The sequence below is a fragment of the Mesoplodon bidens genome (assembly GCF_964165515.1).
Source record: "Mesoplodon bidens genome assembly, chromosome: 1".
Taxonomy (NCBI): Eukaryota; Metazoa; Chordata; class Mammalia; order Artiodactyla; family Ziphiidae; genus Mesoplodon; species Mesoplodon bidens.
Window position 1 is genome coordinate 35664619 of NC_138176.1, and position 15238 is coordinate 35679856.

Here is a 15238-nt window from a genome sequence, read left to right on the forward strand (position 1 = left end):
AGTAACAAAAAGTTCACTTTGGGCTTATAAGTTTATTAAGCAGAGACTAGTACGTTCAAGTCCATTAAGTTTTATCTTTTCAAAGATTCTTTCTGTACTGACCTGAAAAGTACAAATAGAGACCAACTAATAGTTTACTATCCATAGATAACCATACTGAACATTTCTGTGAATATCCTTCCAGGGATTTAGTCTCTGTATATATGATAAGCTTTTTAACTTGATGGAATGATTAAGAAGAGCATGGTGCTTTGGTGTCTAAAGACTTGGGTTTAAATCTTAGTCCTTTTATTTAATGCGTGTATGGCCCTAGCCAAATAACTTTATGAGGTTTAATTTCCCCATCCAGGAAAAACGGGAATAATAGGATCTACCTAAGGGGTTTGTTGAAGGTATAATCCCTACGAAGAGTTTATGCTGTGTAAAATACTGACTGAGCATTCAGTGAGAGTCTGTCCCAGTACCCTGGCTGTGCTCCTTCTAAGGCAGATCCCTTTACTTGTGTACTAGATTGCTTACTCAAGGACAAGGTTTCTACAAACCTCTCTCTTTCTCCTTCATTATCAGTTTTCCCCCTCTCTTCATTTAAGCCTTTTCTGGTTCAGATTTTTAAAAATAAATAGGTAGGACTTGCCTGGTGGTGCAGTGGTTAAGAATCCACCTGCCAATGCAGGGACACGGGTTCAAGCCCTGGTCCGGGAAGATCCCACATGCCGCGGAGCAACTAAGCCCGTGCGCCACAACTACTGAGCCTGTGCTCCAGAGCCCGTGAGCTACAGCTACTGAGCCCTCATGCCACAGCTACTGAGGCCCACACCTAGAGCCCATGCTCTGCAACAAGTGAAGCCACCAAATGAGAAGCACGCACACCTCAAGGAAGAGTAGCCCCCGCTCGCTGCAGCTAGAGAAAGCCCGCGCACAGCAACAAAGACACAATGCAGCGAAAAAAAAATAAATTTTTAAAAATAAAAATAAATAGGTGGGAGTTTAATAGATAACAGCTTTCTGTGTTTTGATGAGTCTATCTCCTGGTTTTATTTTAAGTGGATTAAACTGGTTGCAGTTATCCATTATTTTTTGGATGATGAAGTCAGAACTATAAACTAGGGTCTTTCATCCTGAGCACTGTTGACATTTTTGGCCAGATAATTTTTGTCATGAACGTTATCCTGTGCACTGTAGGATGCTTAGCAGCATCCCTGGCTTCTACTCGCTAGTTGCCAGTCGTACCTTTCAGTTGTGACAATTCATTTGTGACACACTGACAAATGTCCTCTTGGGAAGCAAGTGGTTCTGTTGAGAACCACTGACTATAAACAGTGGCTTGCCTACAGCGGTTATAAAGGGATCATTATTTGCCTGTTTTTCTGACAGTCTTATAAAGTACCAGCCTATTACCAGGCCATGCTGGAGATGACAGTATACAACTGGAATTTGCATGAGTATATGTTAAGAATGCCAGTAATAACACGGTGACTGTTGAGGAGGTCTGTTTGCTTCTCGCCACCCTAGGAACATAACAGTGGTGATAATTATAAGGTTACCATTTGTGGGTGCCTACTATGTACCAGACACTGCCTGGGCGAAGTTTACTTATACCTGTTTTACAGGAGAAAAGCTGTAAAGGCTGTCCAAGTCTGATGCAACTTTAGGTACCTCTGTCAGTTTAGTGCACCCATATGAACACTTCATGTGACTCTTGATTGGCAGTACCAGATGAGGCCCCAAAGCCGTTTGACCAAGAGTTCAATAGGATCCAGGATCTGAGCAGCACAGGGGTCATTTGGTCAAGGTGAAGGTATATAATTACTGAACATTGTCTGGAAGTGGTCACTGAGTCAGTACTGGCATGGAGAATCATACTAAGGCAGAGTACAGGTCAAGCTTTCTGAACCACCATTATCTGAAGAGGGCAGGATTCTCTTTCTGTCAGAACTTGGGTGTACATGTCAGTGGAACTGAGCCCTCACATGGAGATTCACCACTCTGTACAGAATATGAGTGTTTGCGGTTTGCTTTCCTTGGAGGGCTGTCTTGAGAGAATTATTTACAGATTGATAACTCTTCCTAGACTGTGATTTGAATTAATCTTTAGAGACCATGATAGGGATCTTTGAACTGTCCTTGCTATTCTGAGGTCATGCAGAGTCTATGAGGAAGATGACCCATGTGTAAAATTAATTCTGAGTTTGAGGAAATGTTCACTTTATGTAGTATTCTTTTTTTGTTTTAAAATGAAAGAACCTGTCTAATTCAAATCTTGGGTTAGTGGTGGGAATGTAAATTGATACAGCCACTATGGAGAACAGTATGGAGGTTCCTTAAAAAACTAAAAATAGAACTAACATATGACCCAGCAATCCCACTACTGGGCATATACCCTGAGAAAACCATAATTCAAAAAGAGTCATGTACCACAATGTTCATTGCAGCTCTATTTATAATAGCCAGGACATGGAAGCAACCTAAGTGTCCATCGACTAATGAATGGATAAAGAAGATGTGGCTCATATATACAATGGAATATTACTCAGCCATAAAAAGAAATGAAATCGAGTTATTTGTAGTGAGGTGGATGGACCTAGAGTCTATCATACAGAGTGAAGTAAGTCAGAAAGAGAAAAACAAATACCATATGCTAACACATCTATATGGAATCTAAAGAAAACAAAAAAAGGTTCTGAAGAACCTAGGGGCAGGGCAGGAATAAAGACACACATAGAGAATGGACTTGAGGACACGGGAGGGGGAAGGGTAAGCTGGGACGAAGTGAGAGAGTGGCATGGACATATATACACTACCTAATGTAAAACAGATAGCTAGTGGGAAGCAGCCACATAGCACAGGGAGATCAGCTCGGTGCTTTGTGACCACCTAGAGGGGTGGGATAGGGAGGGTGGGAGGGAGACGCAAGAGGGAGGGGATATGGGGATACATGTATACATATAGCTGATTCACTTTCTTATACAGCAGAAACTAACACATCATTGTAGAGCAATTATACTCCAATAAAGATGTTAAAAAAAAATCCTGGGTTAGAAGTTATTGTTTAATGTAAATGTTGAAAATTATTGATGGGAGAATTTATTTACTTGAAATTTAATCATTTTGCTTTTATTTGGATCACATTTATTGCTTGTCACTCTTTTTTTTTTTTTTTTTTTTTTGCAGTAGGTGGGCCTCTCACTGTTGTGGCCTCTCCCCTTGCAGGGCACAGGCTCCGAACGCGCAGGCTCAGCGGCCATGGCTCACGGGCCCAGCCGCTCCGCAGCATGTGGGATTTTCCCGGACCGGGGCGCGAACCCGTGTCCCCAGGATCGACAGGCGGACTCTCAACCACTGCACCACCAGGGAAGCCCCTGCTTGTCACTCTTAATTGGTTTCTGGGAGTGTCAAGTTTTTTTTTTTTTTTTTGGGGGGGGAGTGTCAAGTTTTATCTTGAAATCTTTACTGGGGTCTAAAGTAATTACTAAAAGCTAGCCTTCAAATCATACATAATGAGTAAAGACTTGTTAAATGATTTAACATATTATTGACTCAGTTGACTCATGCTGTGCTTATTACATGGGTCTCCTAGTTGTTGTGGCCAAGAGGACATCAACAGAAATAATTGTCTCAGGGCTTCCCTGGTGGCGCAGTGGTTGGGAGCCTGCCTGCCGATGCAGGGGACACGGGTTCGTGCCCTGGTCCGGGAAGATCCCACATGCTGCGGAGCGGCTAGGCCCGTGAGCCATGGCCGCTGAGCCTGTGTGTCCGGAGCCTGTGCTCCGCAACGGGAGAGGCCACAACAGTGAGAGAGAGGCCCGTGTACTGCAAAAAAAAAAAAAAAAAAGAAATAATTGTCTCAGGACACACCTGAGAAGGTTTAGATAATTATTATGTTAATTGGACTGTTATTTCTTCTGAGCCTTCTTAGTTTAGCACCTGTTTGATATGGATAGCTACTTCTCAGTGTCTAAGTGGTACTATTTCCAGGATGACTTTTGTTTTTAATAGATTTATTTTTTTATTTTACTTATTTATTTTTGGCTGTGTTGGGTCTTCATTGCTACGTGTGGCCTTTTCTTTAGTTGCGGCGAGCAGGGGCTACTCTTCCTTGCGGTATGTGGTCTTCTCATTGCGGTGGCTTCTCTTGTTGCGGAGCACAGGCTTTAGGCGCACGGGCTCAGTAGTTATGGCTCGCAGGCTCTAGAGAGCAGGCTCAGTAGTTGTGAAGCACGGGCTTAGTTGCTCCTGCAGCATGTGGGATCTTCCCGGACCAGGGCTCGAACCTGTGTCCCCTGCGTTGGCAGGTGGATTCTTAACCACTGCGCCACCAGTGAAGTCCCTCCAGGATGACTTTTGATGGATGATCTTTATAGCCTTGAGTAATGCATTTATCTCTCTCCTCTTTTATTTTACTATGTTTTATATTTTCAGAAACTCTATTTTAAAAAACTTTTAATCGAAATGTACCATGTGTTCAGCTTGATGAATTTTCACAAACTGACCATACCTCTGTGAACATACCTGTATAACCAGCACATGGTCAGCATCTCAGAAGCCCCCCTCATGTTTTCTTCTGTTCACTACCCACTACCCCCAAGGGTAACCACCATCCTGACATAAAGCATAGCTTGATTTTACTTATTCTTGCACTTTATTTAAATGGGAGAAAAACCATTTACTCTTTAGCATCTGACTTCTTTCACTCAACCTTACATTAGTGAGATTCATCCTTATTTTTGTTCTTTGTTCTAGATTATTCATTTTCATTGTTGTATACTATTCCATTGTGTGAATATATCACAGTGTATTTACCTTTTCATTGCTCATGGACATTTGATCTTTTCTAGTTTTGGCTATTATGAATAGTATTGCTATGAACATATAAATGCATTTATATGGGGTATATAGCTAATACATGAACTGTTAGGTCATATTGTCAGCTTTAGTATATACTGCCAGTTTTGGAAAATAGTTATGTCAGTTTGCATCCTCATTGGCAGTGTATGAGAGTTTGGGTTACCCTCTGACTTCTCTATCACTGGTGTGTGTTTTTTTTTTTTTTTTTTTTTTTTTTTTTGTGGTACGCAGGCCTCTCACTGCTGTGGCCTCTCCCATTGCGGAGCACAGGCTCCGGAGGCGCAGGCTCAGTGACCATGGCTCATGGGCCCAGCCGATCCGCGGCATGTGGGATCTTCCCGGACTGGGGCACGAACCCGTGTCCCCTGCATCGGCAGGCGGACTCTCAACCACTGTGCCACCAGGGAAGCCCCACTGGTGTTTTTTATTCTTTTCATTTTAACCATTCTGGTTGGTATGTAGCGGTATTTCAGAAAACCTCCTGTGGCAAAAATCAGCTGTGAATTTGGGGCATCTTGGGGCTTTAATCTGTTAAACGAAGCTCATGCACCCACCTTGTTTGTTTCTCTTCCCTTAGTAGAGTCCTTCTTCTTGGGTCAAGTATGATCTTTAGTCTGCACCCAGAATTGGCAGATACCTCCAGAGAAGAGAATAGGTGATGATCATCCACTCACCTCAGAGGGCTCTCCCCTCTGGAATTCCGGTTTATCCGCTCCTCATTGCTTCCACAACTCTCCAACATCTATGAAAATGTGATTTTTTAATCTTTTGTGGCTTTCTCTAGTTATTGAAGCTGAATCAGGTTGCCACGACCTATTATATCCTACGCAGAAGTGGAAGTTGTCAGTAGATTCTTGGGATTTTCTGTGTGCCCAATGATGTCACCTGTGAGTAATGTTAGTTTTTTTCCCCCTTCCTTTCTCATCTTTTTTTTTTTTCCTTGCATTATCAGACTGGTCATAATTACCAGTACAGTGTTTAATAGAAGAGGTGATAGTGGCATCTTTTTTGTAGGGATGGAGAATGAATGCATTATTTTATCATTGTGTATGGCAATTACTGTGGTTTTTGTAGTTTTTTCTAGTTGAAGGAATTCTCTTCTGTTTCTAGTTTGCTGACATTTTTTTAAAGACATGAATGGTTATTGAATTTAAATACATTTTCTGCACATACCAAGATGATTATATGACTTTCTCTTTTTTCCCCTATTCCTATGGCCTAATATATGCTTCTGAAAAATCACATGTAATCTTACCATGTCTACTGTAATATTATTTTCATATTCCCTTTCATCCATGAGACAATTCTGTACAGAGAGACAATTCTCTCTTTAAACCTGCTGTACATTTAAACCTACCATACATTTTCCTTTTTATTTTTTATTAATGAAGTAGATAATATAGTTCTCAGCCCAGGGACTACTTTGGCAGATTGGAAATATTCTTCCAGGCTCCTACCACTACCTCTCTTTATTTTATATAGGGAGGAATGAGTGAAAAACTGAAAAATCTTAGAGCATGATTTTGACCTATTTTAATTTTTATTTCCTTGTTTTTATTATTTGGGATTGTAAGGGAGGAGAATGGGGTCAGGGAAGGGCTGAGGGGGTGATAACGGGGAGCTGGGGAGCTGGGGAAGAAAGCCATATGTCATTTCCTTAAGCATCACCTTCTGCTCCTCCCCTTCCCATGCTTCCTCATTATAGTCCCAGCTTTGCCACACATCAGTTGTGTGAATGACCTTGGACAAGTCACTTAATCACTGAGCTTTTGTTTCCTCATCTGGGATTGAGGAGAATGGCCATGAACAGCTGCTGTGACCTGCCACTTACGGAGAATGGAAAGATTCAATGAGCAGTTTATAAAGCATATGACACTTTTAAAATGCGAGCGATTTTTTAAAAATATCTTTATTGGAATATAATTGCTTTACAATGTTGTGTTAGTTTCTGCGGTACAGCAAAGTGAATCAGCTATACATATACACATATCTCCATATCCGCTCCGTGAGTGCTTGTTAGGATGTTTTCTACAGTGGCATCTATCTCACATTTTTCTAACAGCCTGAAAGTTACCTGTGGAAGAAGGATGCTTGTGAAACACCCTCGGCCCCCAAACTACAACTGTAAGAAACCTGTAGTTAACTGTGGCAAGAGGTATAAAATGAAGGTTTTGTTAATTTGTTTAAACCTTCATAAAGTCTCTATAAATTGTTCATAGCTAAGCTTGTCACTTTTGGAATGAACAACCATTGATATGTATGTACCAAACCTAAAACAAAATTTGCAAAAGGTCTTTTCTCTAAAATGATACTGCTGTAGGATTCCTTTAAATTAAAATAACCCTTGTTCATTTAAGGGTTTGTTTTTTCATTGTAAACTCCTTTCCAGAGGGCACAGAGTTAGAACAGCTGACATGCTGCCTGGAACAAAGGCAGAGCATCACATCGTGGGTAAGTAAGGCTTAATTGACAGGATTTTAGTTTATACCCACCTTTATGATCTATCTGGCGCATGAAGTGAGATACACTGGTCCTGTAAGTGAAGAGCCATGGGGTAGATCAGGGGACTGGTACCAGTCCAAGGCCTGTTAGGACCCGGGCCGCACAGCAGGAGGTGAGCAGCGGGCCAGCAAACAAAGCTTCATCTGCCGCTCCCCATCGCTCCCCATCGCTCCCCATTGCTCTGCATTGCTCCCCATCGCTCGAATTACCGCCTGAACCATTCCCACCCCCACAACCCCCACCCCCGTCTGTAGAAAATTGTTTTCCACGAAACTGGTCCCTGGTTCCAAAAAGGTTGGGGCCCGCTGGGGTAGATGGTTCCCTGAGACATGTCATTTTTTAGGTCAAATAACATGAATAGTATTGGGGAATATGTGGTCTTATAGTGAGACATCCAAGGGCTCATATCACCACTGCCTTGCTATTCTGTTTTACTAACCTCTGCCTTGTACAGGGAAGAAAGGGTGTTTGTGGAGTGGTTCTGATTTGAGGCGTTTTCTCTCTGGGTACCTCCTCCACATTCAGGAGTGCCCTGGGTAAGCTTCACTTCCGCCTATGATTTTGGTAGTGGATGGATGGATTCCACAGAAGGGAGGTTTTGATTTATAATTTGACTATTAGCCCAATCATTTGCCTGTTCAGGTTTATAGGTCATCCATTTAGAAATTAGAAATGGATCAGGTCTAACTTTAAATATGTCTCGGGCTATGGGGGTGGGTAGGGAGCAAACAGCAGAGTAAACTTGCTCAATCTTCTATTAAATCAGCTGTGAAACACTTAGAGATTTGAGAAAAAAGACTGCAAAGGGTCATCTGAATAAAAGATTATTTGCGTAAAAGTTTTTCTCTTGGTACAGGAATTTATAATTGATCTATTTGGGAATTTGTTTTTGCAGACCTGCAATTTAGGCCTAGATGAAAGTCCATGATCTTTCAGTGGAAGTTCTGGTTGTAGTTCTGTTAACATCAAGCTCTTGTTTTTCCGCTGAATGCCTCACATTTTTTTCTTCACCACCATTCTTTTGCTCAGGTCTCCCCTTCCTTTTATTTGGCATGCTTCTACTCACCTACTGTCTTTCCTGTCTCCCCTCCTGGACTGAGTTAGATGCCCCTTTTATTACTGCCGTAGTTCCCTGGGGATAACTTTGTCACCACACTTAAAAAATAATGTCTTGTTTTCATCTCTGTCATAAGTGTGGGTTCCTTCAGAGCAAGGGCTCTGGTGTATTCATCTTTGTAGCCAACATGTGTGGTGTGGTGTCTGGACCTTAACTGTTTGTTTGGATATCAGGGTGCTGAGGTGGACAAAGACTGGGAGTTAAGAGCTAAGTCCGAATTGTAAGTTTTTGCTGTATAATCTTGGACAAGTGCTCTTCAGTTTTCTTATAAGTAAGATGAGGGAACTAGCTCACCTGGGGATCTTGTTAAAACTGCAGATTCTGGTTTAGTAGGTCTCTCGTGGTTTGTGATATTTTGCATTTTTAACAAGCTGACAAGAAGAGCTAGTGCTGCCAGTTCAAGAACTACAAAGGACTAGATAACATCTAATGGCTGTTCCAGCTTTTACCTTCTGTGATTTTAGTCACTGTTTTAAATGATGAACAAAATTACAAGATATGCTGTAATTGCTAAACATCTCTCCAGTTTATCAGAATGTGAAACACTGACAATTCTGTGCCTTATTAGGAAGTTGTATGATAATGTCCCTGTATTACTTCCAAGATTTTGACTTCGACAGGTTAAAAATATCAAATAGATGTCCGGAAAAACATTTGAGTTAGCACTAGCTTGTCATCTAAATGTCACTACTTGCTTGCTTGCTCTTTGGTGCATATTGGAGAACATTTGCAATAAATAAAATGCTGATGAGGGAGCTGAGATGCATAGACATGTGATCTCATCAGTATAGATACAGACAGGCAAGCTGTTGAGAAATTCATCATCAGAGGAGGAGTTCCTGGTCATTTCCTTCAGTTCTCCAGAAGGTGAGAATCAGATTGTCATATGACATATTGATAGATATGCTGTAGGTAAAGGCAGACTGTACCTATTGAATATGGATTGCTGAGGATGGGTCTTGTTTGAAAACGTCTCTACTGTTTCTTTTAGCTTTTACTTCCTCAGGAAGTCACGATATTTGATTAGGGAGCATTGCCAGCTTAGAAATTTATAGCTGTCCTTGATCTGGTGTACAGATGTCTAAAAGTAGTTGGGTTAATTTTTATGTTTGATTCATAGAAAAAAATCCATCTCTTTACTCTTAACCACACCAGGAATATTAAACAGACACAGCTTCAATGTCCAAATGAGTTATATACATGCCTGTGATGGACTGTGATCGTTTTTTTTTCCTCTAAGCAAGTGAAAATCTGGACAAGGGAAATTAAACCCCGAAAAAAGTACAGAATGTAGCATATAGTTGAGGGTGGTTATCTTAATTATAATGAAATTTTCACCTCCCACAGAATAAGACGGTTTGTCCTACCAAAGCGAGCTGTATTTCATTTCCTGACTCTGGTTGTGGATTGAACAGAAGTTATACAGCTTGCTTCATCATCATCATCATCATCATCACTGCATTTTAATCATTTGTAACCCTTGGTTCCCCTAGATCAAACTAGCTGGGACAAACACAGTAGAGGGAGTTGGGTATAAGCAATGGCAACGGAACCAAAATAAATAGCCTTTGGTTTTTGCTCCCACTTAGTGGAATCCATCACTAGAATTCCAACCTTCTCCCTCCCTCCTGGTAGAGCCTTACAGGAGGGAGCTTAGGCATCCTCTGTGGTACACATGGAGCTTTTTTTACTGTTGCCTTTAAAAAAATAATATATTTATTTATTTATTTTTGGCTGTGTTGGGTCTTCGTTGCTGCGCGCGGGCTTTCTCTAGTTCCGGCGAGCAGGAGTTACTCTTCGTTGCGGTGCATGGGCTTCTCATTGCAGTGGCTTCTCGTTGCAGAGCACGGGCTCTAGGCGCGCGGGCTTCGGTAGCTGTGGCATGTGGGCTTAGCAGTTGTGGCTCGCGGACTCTAGAGCACAGGCTCAGTAGTTGTGGCGTGTGGACTTAGTTGCTCCAAGGCATGTGGGATCTTCCTGGACTAGGGCTCAAACCCGTGTCCCCTGTATTGGGAGGTGGATTGTTAACCACTGCGCCACCAGGGAAGGCCCTAATGTTGCCTTTTAATGCTGTCATTCTTGCCGGGGGTCTTAATGGAGGCTACCTAGTGGCTTACTTAATCTTAATCTTGCTGTTAGGTTGGAACTCATTTTTAAAATAATAATGTATGTTGAACCCAAATTAAAGTTTTTGAAGCCAGCTGTGTATCAAAGGCATTTGCTGCAGTCCAAACAGTTGTCTTTTGGGAAATACCTTAACCAGGATTATTATTGTTGTGACCTTCTTTGGAGGCTTAGATAGACAATTCTTTATTACCCTGAGAATTTTTTTTTAACAGCAGAACACTCTTTAAAGACTTTCCACTTAGACATTTAATTTGTCTTTGATATTGAACTTAAGTAGCTTATAGCTAATGAAATAGAAAGGAGTTCTTAATAATAATAATGCCTTTTCACTTTCAAATTGCTTTTGAATTGTCCGTGGTGGCCTTATAGCTCCAAAATGTTAGTATTATATTTTATGCTTTTTTTTTAATATTAACGCACACTTTTTATTATATTAAAATCAGGCAATGGTCTGACAATAAAAAGTCTACCTATGGAATACTGTTATGTTAAACTTTACTTACAGGATGTTAAATCCTTAGAACTAAGGTTTTCCCCAGAAAAAGATGAATGGAAACATCAATTGCTTTTCAGACTTGATAGTTGCTGCTTCAAAAGGTGGCTTTACACAAACACTAAGTTAAAAAAAAAAACAAACAAACAACCTTAGAACACAATGAATTGCTTTTATTTCGGTATGCGTCCAACATCTCAGCATTTAGTGGTCCTGAACAGAAAAGTGGAAAAACGCAGCCATTGGCCAGGAATTCTGGGGATCTGCCGTGCACACCGAGTTCTTTCTTATCCCTGCTGAGGACCGAGAGAAGCAGCAGCACCGAAACCAAAGTGTGCACCGAGTTCATGGTTCTTTTTGTTCCAGTTGTCAGATTCCAAACTAGACCCAAATGGATTGCAAGGATGACCAAATAAGAGCCCTGTTTAAAACTTCAATTTTTAAAAGCAAAAGCAATTACAGGAAAAGAAAACAATTCATTCAGAGAGGGACCGTGTGTGCTTACAAGTGTCTTCTGTGGCCTTTCTCCAAGTTTAACCACCAAGGACTTTGAGAGCTGGCAGGTCTGTGACACTGGTGACTGTTCTTTTCACCTTATCAAAACCTGAGCTAAAAAAACGTATCAGCTGATGATGACAGCAGAGGGTGGCAGGGCTGAGAATCCAATATTCATTTCCCAGGCTGGTGGAGAGTAAGTAAGTGTGGTTCCAAAACTAAATGAGGGAGGTCAGATATGCTTTCCAGCCTTACCTGATGGCTTCTGGCCAAAGCAAGGAAGTGTCATGGAAAGTGTTGGGTGGTGATGGTGCAAAAAGGGACTTGAGGAGGAGGAAGGACAAAGCAGCACCCCTCGATTAAGGTGGAGGGAGAAGATATTGGGAAAGCCCTGAATTCCTCACCAAAGGCCAATTTCAGAGGAGAGCCAAGGGGGTTACAATCTATGCTTCGGCCAAGGGTGGTAGTGGAGAGTGGGAAGAGGATGGTGGCTTGGAAGGGGGGGCAGCATTTAAGACTTAAAGAAAGAAACCAGGGGTGCAGACAAAGCATCCCCCACACCCAGCAGGAGTCCCACAGGTTGTGACCTGAAACCCTTACATCTACTCTAAGAAGCCACCCCAAGCTGGAGGGCTGTTGCAGGGAGGGAAGAGGCAGGGGGAGGGGAAGGGGAGAAGGCAGAGACCTCAGGCCATGTAATCAGCAGCAAGGTGATTGCATGGTGTGTCTTTTCACAGTTGAGTTAGATGTGCCCCACTGGTTATGATGGGAATCAATTTAAATATACTTTCTTGATCCCAGAAGTTCAACTATGTGGACAGTGGTTACACTTGACAGGATGATTTGTTATAGCACAACTTATATATTTCAAATGGACAAAAAATTAGTATCATTTACAGTATCTTAAGATAAACTGCCTTTGAATGGGAGCTTCCTTTCCAGTACTTTGAGGTCTACAAGACGTATCTAGAAAATTTGGTACTGTGGAAAATGAAGACTGCTTAAATCGAATGGGGGGTAGGGGAGGGCCTGTGGTTTTTCTTTTTGATTAATTGCTGTAACACTGTCCTTCAGGAGGCTGAGGGAGTTTCATATTTTCTTTAGACATCATTAGGCGCCAAAGCTCTTGCAGGACAACTTTGATGCTATATGAATTCTGCCATTTTGCTAGCACTGATACGGCTCTTGGGTCCACCACTCCATTAGAACTATTAACTCCATTCATATTAATTTTTGTTACAAATCTTACTAAGGGGGGATGCTTCTGGGTATTTAGGTCCACATTCTATTTTAAGGCTGTATATTCGGTTTTCATAAATTGTCCGAGCCCATGGTGGCTGCCATCTTGTGTCTCTGTCGCTCAAAGGCCGGCCCCTTCTTTATGCTTTATTTTTAAAGAAATTAGTTTTTACTATAAAGAGGGCAAGATTATTAATACTATAAAGTACTATGTGTTTTTTTAAAAAATCAGTATTACACATTTATTATGACCTATAGTGTTGATATCCAGAATTCCAAATACTCTTCTCAAAAGAAGATCTAGGGGACATTTTTTTAATATAATTTTTATTTTATATTGGAGTATAGTTGATTTACAATGTTGTGTTAGTTTCAGGTATACAGCAAAGTGATTCAGTTATACATATACATATATCTATTCTTTTTCAGATTCTTTTCCCATATAGATTATTACAAAACACTGAGTATAGGTCCCTGTGCTATACAGTAGGTTAGGGGACATTCTTAATAAGAGTGAACCTCTTTAGTTAATCAGTTGTTACCCAGAAGACTAGTTACAGATAATTTCATAGAGAAAGATATTCTGATGGAAGCAAACTGGATTTTTCCCTCTCTTAATCTCCAGAGAATTTTCTTTTTTAAACATAGGCACATTCCAGTACCAATTTTTAAAATTAATTAATTAATTAATTTTTGGCTGCATTGGGTCTTCATTGCTGTGTGTGGACTTTCTTTAGTTGCAGCGAGCAGGGGCTACTCTTCGTTGCAGTATGTGGGCTTCTCATTGCAGTGTCTTCTCTTGTTGCGGAGCGTGGGCTCTAGGCTTGTAGGCTCAGTAGTTGTGGCTCATGGGCTCTAGGGTGCAGGCTCAGTAGTTGTGGTGCATGGGCTTAGTTGCTTCTTGGCATGTCGGATCTTCCCGGACCAGGGCGTGAACTCGTGTCCCCTGCATTGGCAGGCCGATTCTTAACCACTGCGCCACCAGGGAAGTCCCAATCACCAGAGATTTTAACACAGAAAAATAAAAATTTTATCCAAAATTAATTGCGTGCCTATTTATGTCACCTCTAATTTACCATTAAATCTGGATGTCTGTCAGTCTTTAAAGAACAGTTAGATCCACTTCTTTTGTGTTCCAGGTAAAAAGCAGATGTGTTAGCAAGGCTCATTTTTTTTCTCTGTAGTTTTGGATAAGTTTTTGGCTTTACCTGATTAGTATATTGACCTACTAATAATAGCAGGTTCAGTTTTTGTCTCTTAAGCAGTCCCCAACATAGACAAAAATAGCGTTCACTCTTAGTCTCAAAAACATACATACTGCAGATCTGGAAAATCTCTTCACTGCACTCATACCAACTTACAGGTGCAGTGAAGGGATGGGTCCCTTCCCATCAGTGTAACTCCAAGCCTTCCTAGAGAAGAAAGGAGAGGACTATCAGAGGAAGTGAAGTCCTTTGTAAGAGAAATTATCAAGCATCTCTGTTAAGATCATTGGACTCTTCCTACTCAGACATTCAACTCTTCACCAGATTACAAAAGTTTCTTGGGGTCCTTCCAACTTTTTGTTTGTTTTTATGTGTTTTTTGCTGCCTTCATAGGACAACCCAGGTCTCTTATTTTTATTAGGACCTCACAGGATTTTCCTCAATGGTGTTGTTTCCTAGGTTTTGAGCATGTGAATATCAGACCCATCAGTTCCACATCTGCCTTATCTCTGAATATCATAAGTTTGAGCAGTGTTTTGGTTAACCCAATAATAATACTTTCACATCTTCTCACCTCCCTTACTCTAGTAGATACCTCTGAAATATGTGGGAAAGCAGTTATTGGTGATTGAAAACTCTTCTAGGTCAGCACACTGACCAATTCATGGCCCAATCAGTCCTGTTGCAAATCCCCATCGATGTGTTCTCCTAGGTACAAATATGGCTCCACAGAAACAATATTGTTATCATTCTGTGAAAGAATGATGGTTAAGAGGGAGGAGAGGAATGATTATACCCTATAGATAGGCGATAAAAAGTTTCCTCTAGAGTCTGGATCAAAATGGTGGAGTAGGAAGATCCTGAGCTCACCTCCTCCCCTGGACACACCAAATCTACAACTACATATAGACAACTATCTCTGAGAATGACCTGAGGGCTAGCAAAACAGATTTTCAGATTTGTTATATATGAACCTCATGGTAACCACAATCAAAAACCTATAACAGATACACAAAAAATAAAGAGAAAGGAATACAAACATAATACTAAAGAAAGTCATCAGAGCACAAGGGGAAGGAACAAGAGAATAAGAAAGGAACAGAGAAGAATTGTAAAAACAACCATAAAACAATTAACAAAATAGCAGTAGGTATATCCCTGTAAGTAATTAAATGTAAATGAACTAAATGCTGCAATCAAAAGACATAGGGTGGC

At 41.0% G+C, this 15238-nt stretch overlaps 1 protein-coding gene and 1 pseudogene across 3 annotated transcripts in view; one reads left to right on the forward strand and one right to left on the reverse strand.

Moving 5' to 3' along the window:
- Positions 1 to 15238, forward strand: part of IDE (insulin degrading enzyme) — a 125899-nt gene that overhangs the window by 28264 nt on the left and 82397 nt on the right. The gene's annotated exons all lie outside the window — the stretch shown is intronic.
- On the reverse strand, positions 10990 to 14719 carry LOC308620018 (ubiquitin-conjugating enzyme E2 variant 1-like; annotated as a pseudogene). The gene is made up of 3 exons: positions 14682 to 14719; positions 14180 to 14230; positions 10990 to 12956 (listed from the first exon to the last, which is right to left on the reverse strand). The product of its transcript is annotated as a ubiquitin-conjugating enzyme E2 variant 1-like (transcript).